General features: G+C 44.3%; 1 protein-coding gene across 2 annotated transcripts in view; it reads left to right on the top strand.

Moving 5' to 3' along the window:
- Positions 1-2,030: 2,030 nt before the first annotated feature.
- Positions 2,031-13,912, top strand: part of RNF144B (ring finger protein 144B) — a 54,948-nt gene continuing 43,066 nt past the window's right edge. The window contains exon 1 of one of the 2 annotated variants that reach the window (XM_069957940.1): positions 2,031-2,402. The gene's annotated coding sequence lies outside the window, so the exon portion shown is untranslated. Of the gene's footprint in view, positions 2,403-2,437; positions 2,562-13,912 lie in introns of those variants that run through there. The other variant, XM_069957941.1, reaches the window with a different exon arrangement.

Genomic DNA, 13,912 nt, shown 5'->3' with positions numbered 1-13,912 from the left:
CCAACTGTTAAACTCCGACACTGAAGATGAAGAATTTGATGGATTTGTAGTGGAGGAATGAATTGAGAATATACCGCAAGTGTACTGATTTACAGTTACAACTAAACAAGTTGTCAGTTAGTGTTAAAAAGTTAAATAAAGTACGGTATGATTTACGGTCTGTTTTGTTTCATTTAAAGAGAATCAGCATCAGATGCACATTATTGCCATAATTTTTTTTTTGTTTGTATGATCGTTTTTCGTTTGTTCAAACTAGATGCGGTGCGCCTTATAGTCCGGTGCGCCTTATAGTCCGGTGCGCCTTATCGTCCGGTGCGCCTTATATATGAACCTAGATGGCTTAGCAGGCTAAAATTGAAGGTGCGCCTTATAGTCCGGTGCGCCTTATAGTCCGAAAAATACGGTAAATAGATAGGAGATAGAGAGATAAATAGATAGATAGGAGATAGATAGGAGATAGATAGGAGATAGATAGATAGATAAATTTATAGGAGATAGATAGATAGATAGATAGATAGATAGATAGATAGATAGGAGATAGATAGATAATAGATAGATAGACAGATAGATAGATAGAGTCCTATCTGTCTATCTATCTATTATCTATCTATCTCCTATCTATCTATCTATCTATCTATCTATCTATCTATCTATCTATCTATCTCCTATCTATCTATCTCCTATCTGTCTATCTATCTATCTCCTATCTATCTATCTATCTCCTATCTATCATCTATCTATCTATCTATCTATCTATCTATCTATCTATCTATCTATCTATCTATCTATCTATCTATCTATCTCCTATCTATCTATGTATCGCAAACAGTAAAGGCAGCACACAAATCCCAGACCTTGGATCAAGTAAAAAAAACTCTGCAGCACTATGATGGTGGTACAAACGTGGATTTATTCCATATAACAATGTGCAGCAAACTTCACAAGTAATATATGGCGTTCCGGCATCTCCTATGCCATTTTCAAGTGCCACTTGAAAATGGTGTAGGAGACGCCAAAACATTGTGTATTACTTGTGAAGTTTGCTGGACATTGTTATATGGAATAAATCCACGTTTGTATCACCATCAGAAAATGGGGTTTTCAAAAGGGGTGTGGCTTTTAAAAAGGGCGTGCCATAATTATCGTTTAATTTATCGTTACCGCGGCTGCATGTGCGATAAACCGCGATATTGATTTAGGCCAATATCGCCCAGCCCTACATTGAACCAGAAAAAAGTAAATGTTCTTAAAATTGCTCTATTAGCATCCTTAAAACGCTTTCATCCTTTGGTTTATTGGGCTGTGTAAGTGCCATTTTTTGCGCCACGATCTGTACTTTCTATTTGTACCTTGCTTATGTATATATGCAACTTTTTGAACGCTTTTTATGACAATTTTCATGGATTTTTTTTTTTTTTTTTTTGGGGGGGGGGGGGTTGGATCATATCGCCAGGGGGGGGGGCTATACCACCAATGATGGAGGACGAAGGCCCTTTTAATGTACCAACAGCCGTCATTGTGCAGACAGACGACCAAACAGCGAAGTGAGGGATGTCATTTGGAACTCAAAATGATAGATGTAATTTTTTTCTTTTCCAAAACAGAGAGGGAAAAACGTAGTGTGAACATTGCCTATAACTGAAATTGACTTTCTACGGACTTCCTGTGAATCAGACGCTGCCCCGAGCAGAGCCAAGTGGTGACAAGCAGGAAATGTTATATAAGCTCCATTTACACTATATTTTTTTACAGTAAATTAGAGGGGTGAGGAGTTTTGTCTGTCTGCTGAGACAGCAAAGTTTTTAGGGAGGATAAGCTCCTCTTTACAGCACATGTGGGGAGAATGGAGGCTCTCAGGAATAACACATATTGGGCAGACAGCAGCCCAGGGCAGGTATGGAGGCAGTGCACCATCTTAGGTCTGTCAGTGTGTAGTAGCATTCTTCTTCCCTCTCCTGTGACACAGCAGGGAGGAGGAGTCAGGATACCCATGCTGCCCTACTGTGATACATTGCACAGCATTAATAAACATTCTGTGGGTTTCATGTTGTACTATGGCAGCAGAGCAGAACAGTAGCAGCAGCCGCCCTGAGGTTGATGTAATCACCTGCAGCTGCACTGAGGAGCCCCAGATGGGAAGTAGGAAGTGCTGCTTGTAGGCTTCCTGTACAATTCCATGCAGCGCTCTCCTACATACTGCACACAAGCCGTGACGTGCTCTCAACATAATGGCAACTTGCTTCCAATAGACGGAGGGCGGGGATTACCTCAGTGCCACAACAGCGGCAGCGACACGGTGCCTGGGAAGGTAGAGAGCGGCTGTGTGTGCAATCCTCCCGGGCTTGTGTGTGTGGAGAGAGGAGGGGGCACAGCTGCCTCACCGCGGGCTGCTCGTATACAAGGTAAGCGGGCTGCATGCAGATGTGCCCGGCTGGGCTGGAGCAGTTTGTGGACCCTGAAGACGGGCTGTATGGATAACATAGCTGCATATGACTTATACTGACAGGAAGATACAAGGATAGGACAGTTGTCTGCCTCTGTCTACAGCTATTATAACCACGGTATACCTTCTATTATAATGTGTGTATACATATGTATCCTGGCATATCAGGACACCTACCATACACCTAGTGCCCCCCTACCTGCCAGCTTCTTCCATTGAGGAAACAAAGGACCCAACACTAAAGTAGGTGATCAACAATTCCTGTCAGTCCACAGGACACATGCTCAGGTCTCACCTATCACTACAGGCGGAGTCTTGTATAGAAACAGAAGATTGTCTGCAGGAAAAGACCACCTGGTCCATCTAGTCTGCCCTCTCAGTATTTCCTTATTACCTTAGGATAGATATACGTCTATAGGTTTATATTCTGTTATTGAGAATTTAGCAACTGGAAGTACTGTATCCTCCAGGCATCTACTACTTCATTAGTTAAGTAATATTTTCTCATGTTTAGTTTTTTAATGAAAACACTTTCCTCTTGAACCTTAGCCCTTTAACATAATTAAATGAGTACTCCAGATACACAAAAGATATCATTACATAATAAGATTTAATACACTGCTTTAATAAAAGTTTTATATTGCTGTAAAAAGTGTACTTTTTCCTATTCATATGTACTTCTATTTAGTGGCAGCAGTAAGGGGCAACACGGCCCCTCTGCTGCCACCTATGTTAGTGTCAGGAACTACAGGGCTCTAAACCCTATAATTCCCAATCCCCTGTTCTAGCATTATCGCTATACAGAGTGGGGGTTTGTTCCTTCTATCTACTGCTTATTCATATATATACAGTACACTAGGGTGAAGGCTGCCTGACACAATCTTATCTGGCAGCCTCTGCACAATGAACAGAGCTAGTGGTGATAGCAATCACTGTGCGGAGGCTGACAGACACCATGATCGTCTCGGGTAGCCGCACTATTAAAGGGGAAACAATCATCCCAGTCGGGCTGATATGGTTCCCTGAGCTGCTGGCCATACTGGCTGCGGCTGCAGCAGGAGCTGTATACCCGGGGGAAAAAAAGGACTTTAATCCCCCGGGCGTGTGACAGGCAGCGGAGGGGAGGTAGTCATCTGGGCGGCTCCCCACCCGTATCTAGTCACCATGCTCTGCCTTTCAGTGTGCGCTCGGAGAGGATGAATGACAGGTGGAGAGGTCCTTTACTGGGCTCTCTGCCTCTCATTCATCCTCTCCGAGCGCGCTGACAGGCAGGGTGGGGAGCTGCCCAGATTACTACTTCCCCGCCACGGCCAGTACGTGCCACTGCTGCAGGAGCTGTATACAGCAGTCCAGGGAACCATATCAGCCCGATTGGACTGGTTCCCTTTAAATGCAAACCAAGCCACAAATATATATGAAACAGTAATAGTGTCTGTGTGTGTCCTGACATGTTAGGAGTAGCCTTCAGAAAGGTCATCTGAAGATGTAAGTTGGCCCGGAGTCATCTTCTGTCAGGCACCCTCTTCCCGTGTACTGTATATAAGAATATACAGTACACAGAGGGAACAAGCCCTGCTTTGTATAGGGATAGCGATGTTTGGCAGTGCTAGAACAGCAGGGGATTGGGCCTAGAGCCCTGCAGTTCCTAACACAAACAAAGGTGGCAGCAGAGAAGCTGAGTCGCCCTTTACTGCTGTCACTAAACGGAAGTACATATGTATTTGAAAACAATATTGTTTTGTAAAGTAATATAACTTTATTAAAGCAGTGTATTGGCAAAAAAATCCATTTTGATCATAAACTATTCAGATTTAGATCCTTAAAGGGGTTGTCCTCCGTAAATCACTTATCTTTGATGCTGCGGAGACATAACAGAGCTGTATAAATACCCATCCAGCTCTGCCACAGCTGACGGTTTCCAGGTCTTCCACTGTCCACAGCGTTTTGGTGCTGTCCTCACAGCCTCTGCTGATGTGCTGTTTTGTCAGGAAATTACCACTAAGCACAGTCAGTATAGTGCCTATCGGAACGGGATGTCAGCAGTAGTTGTAATGAAGAGGATATTGGTGGTCAGCGCAGCGGGTGGCCTGGAAACAAGCAATTCCAGCAAAGTGAAAGGTACGTATAAAGCTTTATTAGATCTCCACAGCATCATCATTTCATTATCATCTTATGCTGGACAACCCTTTTTAAGTATTATATGTTTTATGCATCAGACTGTCCACCATTTTTGTAGTTTATCTTTAAACCAATTCTATTATATTATGTATTTGTAGGTGAGGTCTCCAGAACTGTCTGCACTGTTGATTTATGGCTGTCAGAAATCACTACCCCATAATCCCTTTCTTCTGAGTTTAGAGGGGTGATTATTCTCCATCCACAGCGGGGCCCAGAGTTACTTAGGAATAGACCATGAGTTGCGCATGCACGCTGTTGCTTTATTCTTAGTCTATAAAGCTGACTGAGATGGGCCAGTACTAGAGATGAGCGAACCGGGTTCGGGTTCGAGTCCATCCGAACCCGAACTTTCGGCATTTGATTAGCTGGGGCTGCTGAACTAGGATAAAGCTCTAAGGTTGTCTGGAAAACATGGATACAGCCAATGACTATATCCATGATTTCCACATAGCCTTAGGGCTTTATCCAACTTCAGCAGCCACCGCCAATCAAATACCAAAAGTTCGGGTTCGGATGGACTCGAGCATGCTCGAGGTTTGCTCATCTCTAGCCAGTACAACTCTCAGCTTAAGCAGCTCTTCATAGACCATAAATGGAGTACATGGCTCACTGCTTAATTCGAAACAAAGACTCTGCCACATTCTTGAAATTGGGGGTAAGGGGAGGTCCCTCCGTGATACACCACCAATCTACATTCTGGTCTTTGCTTCTCTCGGTTGCTTGTTAAAATGGCACTGGCCTTGGCGCTGTACAGTGTACATTTAGGCCTAACTTCGTAGCAGCTTTAGAATGCTAACAATATAGGTATGTTGACATTGGCACTGCTCTTTATTTTTACTCTTTAAACTCTGCTGCCACTTGTGACTGTAGTAATGCTAGGAACCGTAAGGTTATTAAAGGGGTAGTGCGGTGCTCGATATTTATTCACTGGTGCGTCATCAGCTGCTCAATCGTGACTGAGCAGCTGAAGACGCCCTGGAGGGGGGGGGGGGGCGGCATGAGGGACGGCTGGAGCAGTCCGGCCGGCCTCCTGAACATTATGTCATTGTCCCAAGATGGCGGCTGGGGTCGACAGTAACGCGGTGAGTGAAATGCACCACACTTCCAGGGGTGGGGGGAACACGGGGAAGGGGGCCATTCACTTAAATAACACACATTACAAAGTTGTATAACTTAGTAATGTGTGTTATTTAGTGAATAAATGTCGAGCACCGCACTACCCCTTTAAGGGTTTGTGTTTATAGCTATGGCACTGCTTTTTGCTGTTATCAATAAGCAAGAATGATGTTGTCCATGTCATATGTCCACAACCAATATAAAGTAAAGAGAATCTGTTGCCGAGATTTGTTTTTACTGATTGGAATGTGTTTTTCTTTTTCTTGTTTCTATTTTCTGATTTTCATTTTTTACATTTTATTTGTAGTACATTGTTAAGGGGGCTGCCATCTTGCGTAAGCTGTTTACAGCTGTTGGTGACATGCTTTACAGCAAAAAGTACTAGAAAAATATGGTCTAGCTGATAGGGTCAGTTCACACAGAGTAAGGCTATGTTCACACAACATATTTTTTCGTAAAACGGACGTGATTTATACGGAAATATATCGATTGCTGCCTAGGAATCCCGGCCCAAGCGTATACACATAGTATACACTCCAGCCGGGATCTCTCACGGCACCGCAAACAACTGACAAGTTAGTTTTCTGCGGCCGCTACTCATTGAATAGTGGTCGCAGAAAACCATGTCAGTGCACACTATGGAGCGAGCGCATCTGGCCGGAATAATCTTTTCAGAGAGCGGCCGGGTCACGGAACGGACGGTCTCTTGTGCTGTGGGAGGATAGCCTAAAACTGGTGGAATTCTGTGGCAGAAATCTCTGCCGCAGAATGCAGCTAGTCTCCGTGTCATACAAGCAGTCTATGGGAGGGCTCGCGCCTCCTCTCTCTGAGCGAAGAGAGGAGACATGAGCCCTCCCACAGATTTCCGCCAGTTTTACTCTGTGTGAACTGGCCCATACAGTATCTGTTGTATTTTCATAACAACAATGTGACTGAAGCAAATGAAAATGAAAGCAGAATATAGACACACTGTACATAAACCATGTTTGAGGATTTTGACTTGTTAGAATAAAGAATCCTCTGCAAAATCTTGTTTGTAGTCAGACTTCCTGGTGTCCTGTGTCTTTTGCATATAAACATAGTAGACAGTAGGTTATGAGACAGGTTATTTAATGACCTGGCTTGCCACCATAGATGATTGGGTATCTCAGGAATTTAGGTTGCAGAAGGCAATGCAAAGGTGCATGTGGCCATAATTATGGTAGTTCTTTTCTGAAAACTACAGAACCTTATGGTTGCTGTGTCATGCCTCTATAAGATAAACACATTACAAAAGATCCTTGCACAGGAAAATAAATGCAAGTGTATTTCCTCTCGTACTGAGATAATCTCATTAGCGGTTCCTTTGAAATCCCCCAATATTTTTAGCAAGATCAAAAGTAAAGGCTGTAGATTTAGGAGTGCTGATAATGTATTGCTGAAATGCAACTTCCTAAGCAGCAGGGGCCACCGCAGTGGTGGATTTAGAGCCTGAGCAAAAAATCATGCTTTGCATGTAGCATATGTGAAGTAAACTGCCCATTAAGGTGTGCAATGCAGATAATGTGGTGACACTGTGACTAGTGGTAGCATTAAAGAGGTAGTTCACCAAGAGCACCGGCCGGTTCCGGTGCGTTAGATCAGTGGGTTTAGGTTAAAGCGGATGTACCTGGTGGTACATCTTTTTTAACTTATCCCTTATCCACGTAATAGTTGATAAGCCTCAGACCTCAGGATGAAAACATCTATATATGGTTTGATGCTACCTTAAAAAAATGTTACCCTGTACATCTCTAAGGCTAGGTTCACACTGCGTTTTCAGCATCCGTTTAACGCATCCGTTTTTTGCAAAAAACGCATGAAAAACGGATTGCAAAAAACGGATTCATTTGTGTGCATCCGTTTTTCCATTGACTTCCATTATAAAAAAAAACGGATCTGTTTTTTTTGGCGGACCAAAACGGACCAAAAAACGTTGCTGACCCTATTTTTCTGGACGTTAAAAAAAACGGATCCGTTAAACGGATGCTGAAAACGCAGTGTGAACCTAGCCTAACATAGAACACCTAAAGAGTACTTTGTGCCCCTTGTAATAAGCATGAATCCCTCAAAATTTCAAAACTTATAACAAAGCTTTAATAAATCCATCACAAAAAAACATACACACCCCAGGATCTGACCGCTCGGACCCTCCCAAAATCTCAAAAATGGTGCCCCTACTCCTTTGTTTCAACAGAGCAGTGACTCACAAATATACACTGTGCATGTATTGCCTGTGGAGCTGCTGAACCCTGCAGAGTACAGCAGTCCTGTGGATAGAGGAGATGCTGCTTTACTCAGAATAAGACTTTGCATGAAATTAGGAGCACACAGTGGTTTAATCTATAGGCATAATACATTTCAGAATTATATTAAAGCAGTGTGCATGAGCTCTCATATAGAATTTTGTGTTGACACAGAATATGTACACTCTATCACAGGAAATCCTGATCGAGTCCAAGCTTGTAGGAAAAAAAAAAAATTGTAGTATGTCAGTGCCTTCTACCTGACAGGTATGTTCTGTATGCTGACTGGTGTGGTATTGTTTTGTGTGACATTTGTCTGCCTCTTTTGAAATATTTTGCTAGGTCAGCCTAAATCCTTTAGGTGTGAGCCCAAATTCCATAATGTCCTAACGATTGTAAAAATCGTGTTTTTTTTTTTAAGCAAAGCATGGAAAACACAGGACTTACTGTGTGTTTTAGACTTTCGCTGAGCCAGGACTTTCGCTAACACCAACCCCCCAACCCCCCCCCCCCCCTGGACTCACCTACTCGCTGCTGCCGCCGCGTGTAATAGCGGTGGCAGAAAGCGGGGAACGAGGAGCAAACGAGCACTAATAGCGCTTGTTTGCTCCTCTCAGTCGGTCTGTGGAATAGGGCCTTATAGTGATGTCACGATACCAGAATTTTGAGTTCGATACCGATACTAACTTTTTTATTTCGATACTCAATACCAGTTCGATACTTAGTAAAGTATAAAAAAAACAAAACAAAATACAGTGGTAGAAATATAATACCCCTGCACTATTACAGTGATACCAATTTTTGGACTATTTTTATTTTATTGTGTTAAAAATAAAGTTAGTGATATCTGTCTAAGACAGCTCTGCTACATCAGCTATCACTAAGACAGCTCTGCTGCATCAGCTATCGCTAAGACAGCTCTGCTGCATCAGATACCTTGACTGCCCACACAGCTGCTATCTGCACCAATCACCAAAATTGCTGAGGAAGAGGAGGTTACACAGGATTGCACACAGACTATAGCCAGAGCAAGGCCGACCCCCCCCCCCCCCCCCCCTTGTCACCCCCCACATCACTGATGTCTGCTCCTCACAGCCCCGTCCCCTCCCCCACCTGCCAGCCGGCTGGATCCTCACATGTGCTGCACATCCACCCGCCTCCTCTGTCCTTCTCTCCGGGACCTCCTGCTCTCAGTCTTCTCTCCCCAGCCGCCTCCTCCGTCCTCCTCTCCGGGACCTCCTGCTCTCAGTCTTCTCTCCCCAGCCGCCCAGACCTCTGTGCAGCTCCGGCTCCGCTGCATAAATCATTTCCCTGATAACAGTGTCTGGCCGAGCCGGACTCTATTATCAGAGAGACACCAGCAGCGGGGGTCTGCTACACACAGTAGCCACCCCTGCTGCATACGGAGTGGTTAGATGCCGCTGTCAGTGTGACAGCCGCATCTACACAAGTGCCGGCTATTTGAAAATGGCGCCGCTGGGAGCTGAGGGAGAGCACCGCAGCGGAGGTGACCGCAGGGGGCAGGGAGAGGCATACAGAGAACACGGCCGGCGCTCTGATAGCCGCCGGCCGTGTTCTCTGCACTGTACTTTATGCACTGCACTATTATGCAGCGTAACATGAAGTATCGATACCAGGAAATCCTGGTATTGAATCGTTTTTTTTTGCCCGAATATCGATAGTAGTATCGATATTTCGGTGCATCGTGCATCCCTAGGGCCTTAACTGTAATCTGTTGGCTTGATGAGTATACCCATAATCCATCATTGAGAGGTTAAGAACTATCTTTAGCATAACGGGGAAAAAAAGGAGTCTTGGATATAACAATATACTCTCCTTGCCACAACATCATTAAAGGGAACCTGTCACCGGGGACGCGGGCACATTTATTGTTGTTTTGTGGGACTCCAAAGCATTGTAGGCCATGCCTGTTGAGTCCTGTAAAATTACAGTATATACTTGGAAATAGCCCGAACAAAATCATTCGGAAACTTCATTCAGTTCAGTGGGGTCCAGCAAGGGTAAGCAGCAGCATACAATGGTATAACTTATGCCTACATAGTTTCGTAGAGCACTTGAAGCACTTTTTTTCTTTTTTTCTTTTGCATACTGCAATCTCTGAACACAGCCTCAGGTAAAGGGTTTCCTACTATAAATACTGATTTCATAGAGCAGTAGTTCTCAACCTTTCTAATGCTGTGACCCCAAACCAGAAAAAAATGTGGCAAGTTGCAAGTTTTTTTTATATAGAACAGTGTGAACTACGTCATAGGATACACTGCAGTTTCTGCACAGCATGTCATGTTTCAGGGCTCTTTCACACTATAAAGTAGAGGTTTCTACGGTTGAATCCACATCTCATTTACTTCAATGGAAGACCGGTGAATTCCGCAGAAGAGTCAGAAATGCAGTTCTGGCGCATGTCTCTAACTCCTATTCAAGTCGAAGTGGGAGGCTGCAGCAGATTCCGATGAAATATAGAGTTACTAGGAAAAAGCCTAGTGTGGAAAAATTAAGCAACATGCTCTATATTTGAGCGGAATCCATCGCAGCCTCCCATTGACCTAAATTGGAGAGAAAGAAATGTGTCAAACTGTCATTTCTTCATCTCTTATTGAAATCTATAGGAGGCTGCGGCGGATTGTGTGATAAACCGAGATCCTCAGGAGCTCTCTTCCACAAAATCCGCCACACTCACAATGAAATCAATAGAGGGGATTCAATGCCGGAAACTGATGATTTAATCAGTTTCCGCATTCAGAATATGGGAAAATAGTGGGAGATATGAGAGATAATTATACGTTGGGGAACAGTGTGAACTACATCTTATAGTAGACCGATGTAGTTCACACTGTGTAAATGTATGGTGTTTTGTTCACACACAAAGAACCTTACACTTACACCGTATTGGGTCTATGGTGTGTGCACTGTTACATTATTAACCTTTTTTACAGGCTGTCTCTCAGGCTCTCTTGGCTCTCCACCTCAGCGTCTGCCGTTCGGCAATCAGCAAGCATTGGACACACGTGTGGAGCATTTCCCCCGCCTGTAACCCCCGTAGGATGATGCAAACACGTCTGCGCAGGCATTCAGTTTGGAATGCTTATCAATAACCCTGTGCGTTCCAGCTGAATAGTGCCGCTGCTGCAGACGGGAGTGCGAATTCTCAGCGGCTAAATATACAGTGGGAAAAAAAAGTATTTAGTCAGTCACCAATAGTGCAAGTTCCACCACTTAAAAAGATGAGAGAGGCCTGTAATTGACACCATATGTAGACCTCAACTACGGGAGACAAAATGAGAAAACAAATCCAGAAAATCACATTGTCTGATTTAGTAAGAATTTATTTGCAAATTATGGTGGAAAATAAGTATTTGGTCAGTAACAAAATTTCATCTCAATACTTTGTTATATATCCTTTGTTGGCAATGATAGAGGTCAAACGTTTTCACAAGGTTGGCACACACTGTTGTTGGTTTGTTGGCCCATTCCTCCATGCAGATCTCCTCTAGAGCAGTGATGTTTTGGGGCTGTCGCTTGGCAACACAGACTTTCAACTCCCTCCAAAGGTTTTCTATAGAGTTGAGATCTGGAGACTGGCTAGGCCACTCCAGGACCTTGAAATGCTTCTTACGAAGCCACTCCTTCGTTGCCCTGGCGGTGTGCTTTGGATCATTCTCATGTTGAAAGACCCAGCCACGTTTCATCTTCAATGCCCTTGCTGATGGAAGAAGATTTGCACTCAAAATCTCACGATACATGGCCCCATTCATTCTTTCATGTACCCGGATCAGTCGTTCTGGCCCCTTTGCAAAGAAACAGCCCCAAAGCATGGTGTTTCCACCCCCATGCTTTACAGTAGGTATGGTGTTTGATGGATGCAACTCAGTATTCTTTTTCCTCCAAACACGACAAGTTGTGTTTCTACCAAACAGTTCCACTTTGGTTTCATCAGACCAGAGGACATTCTCCCAATACTCTTCTGGATCATCCAAATGCTCTCTAGCAAACTTCAGACGGGCCCGGACATGTACTGGCTTTAGCAGTGGGACGTCTGGCACTGCAGGATCTGAGTCCCTGGCGGCTAAGATGGTAGTCCTTGTTACATTGCTCCCAGCTCTCTGCAGTTCCTTCACTAGGTCCCCCCGCGTGGTTCTGTGATTTTTGCTCACCGTTCTTGTGATCATTTTGACCCCACGGGGTGAGATTTTGCGTGGAGCCCCAGATCGAGGGAGATTATCAGTGGTTTTGTATGTCTTCCATTTTCTAATTATTGTTCCCACAGTTGATTTCTTCACTTCAAGCTGGTTGCCTATTGCAGATTCAGTCTTCCCAGCCTGGTGCAGGGCTACAATTTTATTTCTGGTGTCCTTTGACAGCTCTTTGGTCTTCACCATAGTGGAGTTTGCGGTCTGACTGTTTGAGGGTGTGCACAGGTGTCTTTTTATACTGATAACAAGTTTAAACAGGTGCCATTACTACAGGTAATAAATGGAAGAAAGAGGAGACTCTTAAAGAAGAAGTTACAGGTCTGTGAGAGCCAGAAATCTTGATTGTTTGTAGGTGACCAAATACTTATTTTCCACCATAATTTGCAAATAAATTCTTACAAAATCATTTTGTGTCTCATAGTTGAGGTCTACCTATGATGTAAATTACAGACGTCTCTCGTCTTTTTAAGCGGTGGAACTTGCACTATTGGTGGCTGACTAAATACTTTTTTTTTTTTCCCCCACTGTATGTATTTTCCCACTGCTTTAGGCAACCCCTGTGTTTTGCCAGGTTTGCAACCCACAGGTTGAGAACCGCTATCATAGAGATACATGTAGCGGCAGCAGCAGCATGCAGATCTGGGTGGGGTTCAGAGGGGAGGGGTCTGCGAGCAGCCAGAAGATATCTGATAGGTGTTGATGTCATACTGTAGCTTACAGAAAGTCAGCGGACAGATCATTTTCTCTGACACCTTGAACACTTTTTTTTTTTTTTGTGGTCCAGGCTGGTGATCACATGACCCAGGTACCGTAGCCTTATTATTTATCTGCTCAAATCCTGATAAGTAAATGGACACCAGACAGGAACCCAATAGACCCCATTAAAGTCAATAGGATCTGTTGGCACCTGTTGTGCAAAGGACTGTACAAATCTGTTTTTTTTTGTGTGAAGTAAACGGACTGTAATAAAAATACAAAAACAGAATAGAGCAGGCATGTCCAAACTTTTTTCGAAGAGTGCCAAATTTGATGAAGTGAACATGTGCGAGGGCCGACCATTTTACATGCTACATGCTATATGCCTTATAACACAGGCAGATAATAGCAAGCTGGATACCTGGGGGGCCGTAAAAGTTCGGAACGCGGGCCGCAAATGGCCCTCCGGCCGGACTTTGGACATGCCTGGAATAGAGCCTTTTGACGCAGATGTGAACTAAGCGTTTTGTACATGCTCCATCGTTGTTCATTGTAGTGAATTGATTCATAGATACGTTTTGATTAAAGAGGACCTTTCACCCCCCCCCCCCCATTTTGGGGTGACAGGCTCCAGATCCCCTTATACTGACCTGATCCGGCCGAGTCCCGCTCCCGGGGCGGAGATATCCTAGTCAGAAGCTGGCGCGCACTCTGTGGAGATAGGTCCGGCGCCCATAGAGAATGAATGGAGCCGGACTCATCTCTGCGCCGGCTTCTGACCAGGATATCTCTGTCCCGGGAGCGGGACTCGGCCGGATCAGGTCAGTACAAGGGGATCTAGCTGGGGGTCGGGAGCCTGTCACCCCCTGACAGGTCTCCTTTAACCATATCGCCGCCAAGACAGATTTCTCACCTTTGAAAAAAAACTGATAAAATCTGTAAAATTTGTAAAAGGAATAAAAATCATGTTTTACTTTCATACCCATTCCATACCTTCTGGCATA

This window comes from Dendropsophus ebraccatus, chromosome 2 (assembly GCF_027789765.1).
Source record: "Dendropsophus ebraccatus isolate aDenEbr1 chromosome 2, aDenEbr1.pat, whole genome shotgun sequence".
NCBI classification, from domain to species: Eukaryota; Metazoa; Chordata; class Amphibia; order Anura; family Hylidae; genus Dendropsophus; species Dendropsophus ebraccatus.
The sequence above is the reverse complement of the archived record's forward strand: the minus strand, read 5'-3'. Positions and strand labels throughout refer to the sequence as shown.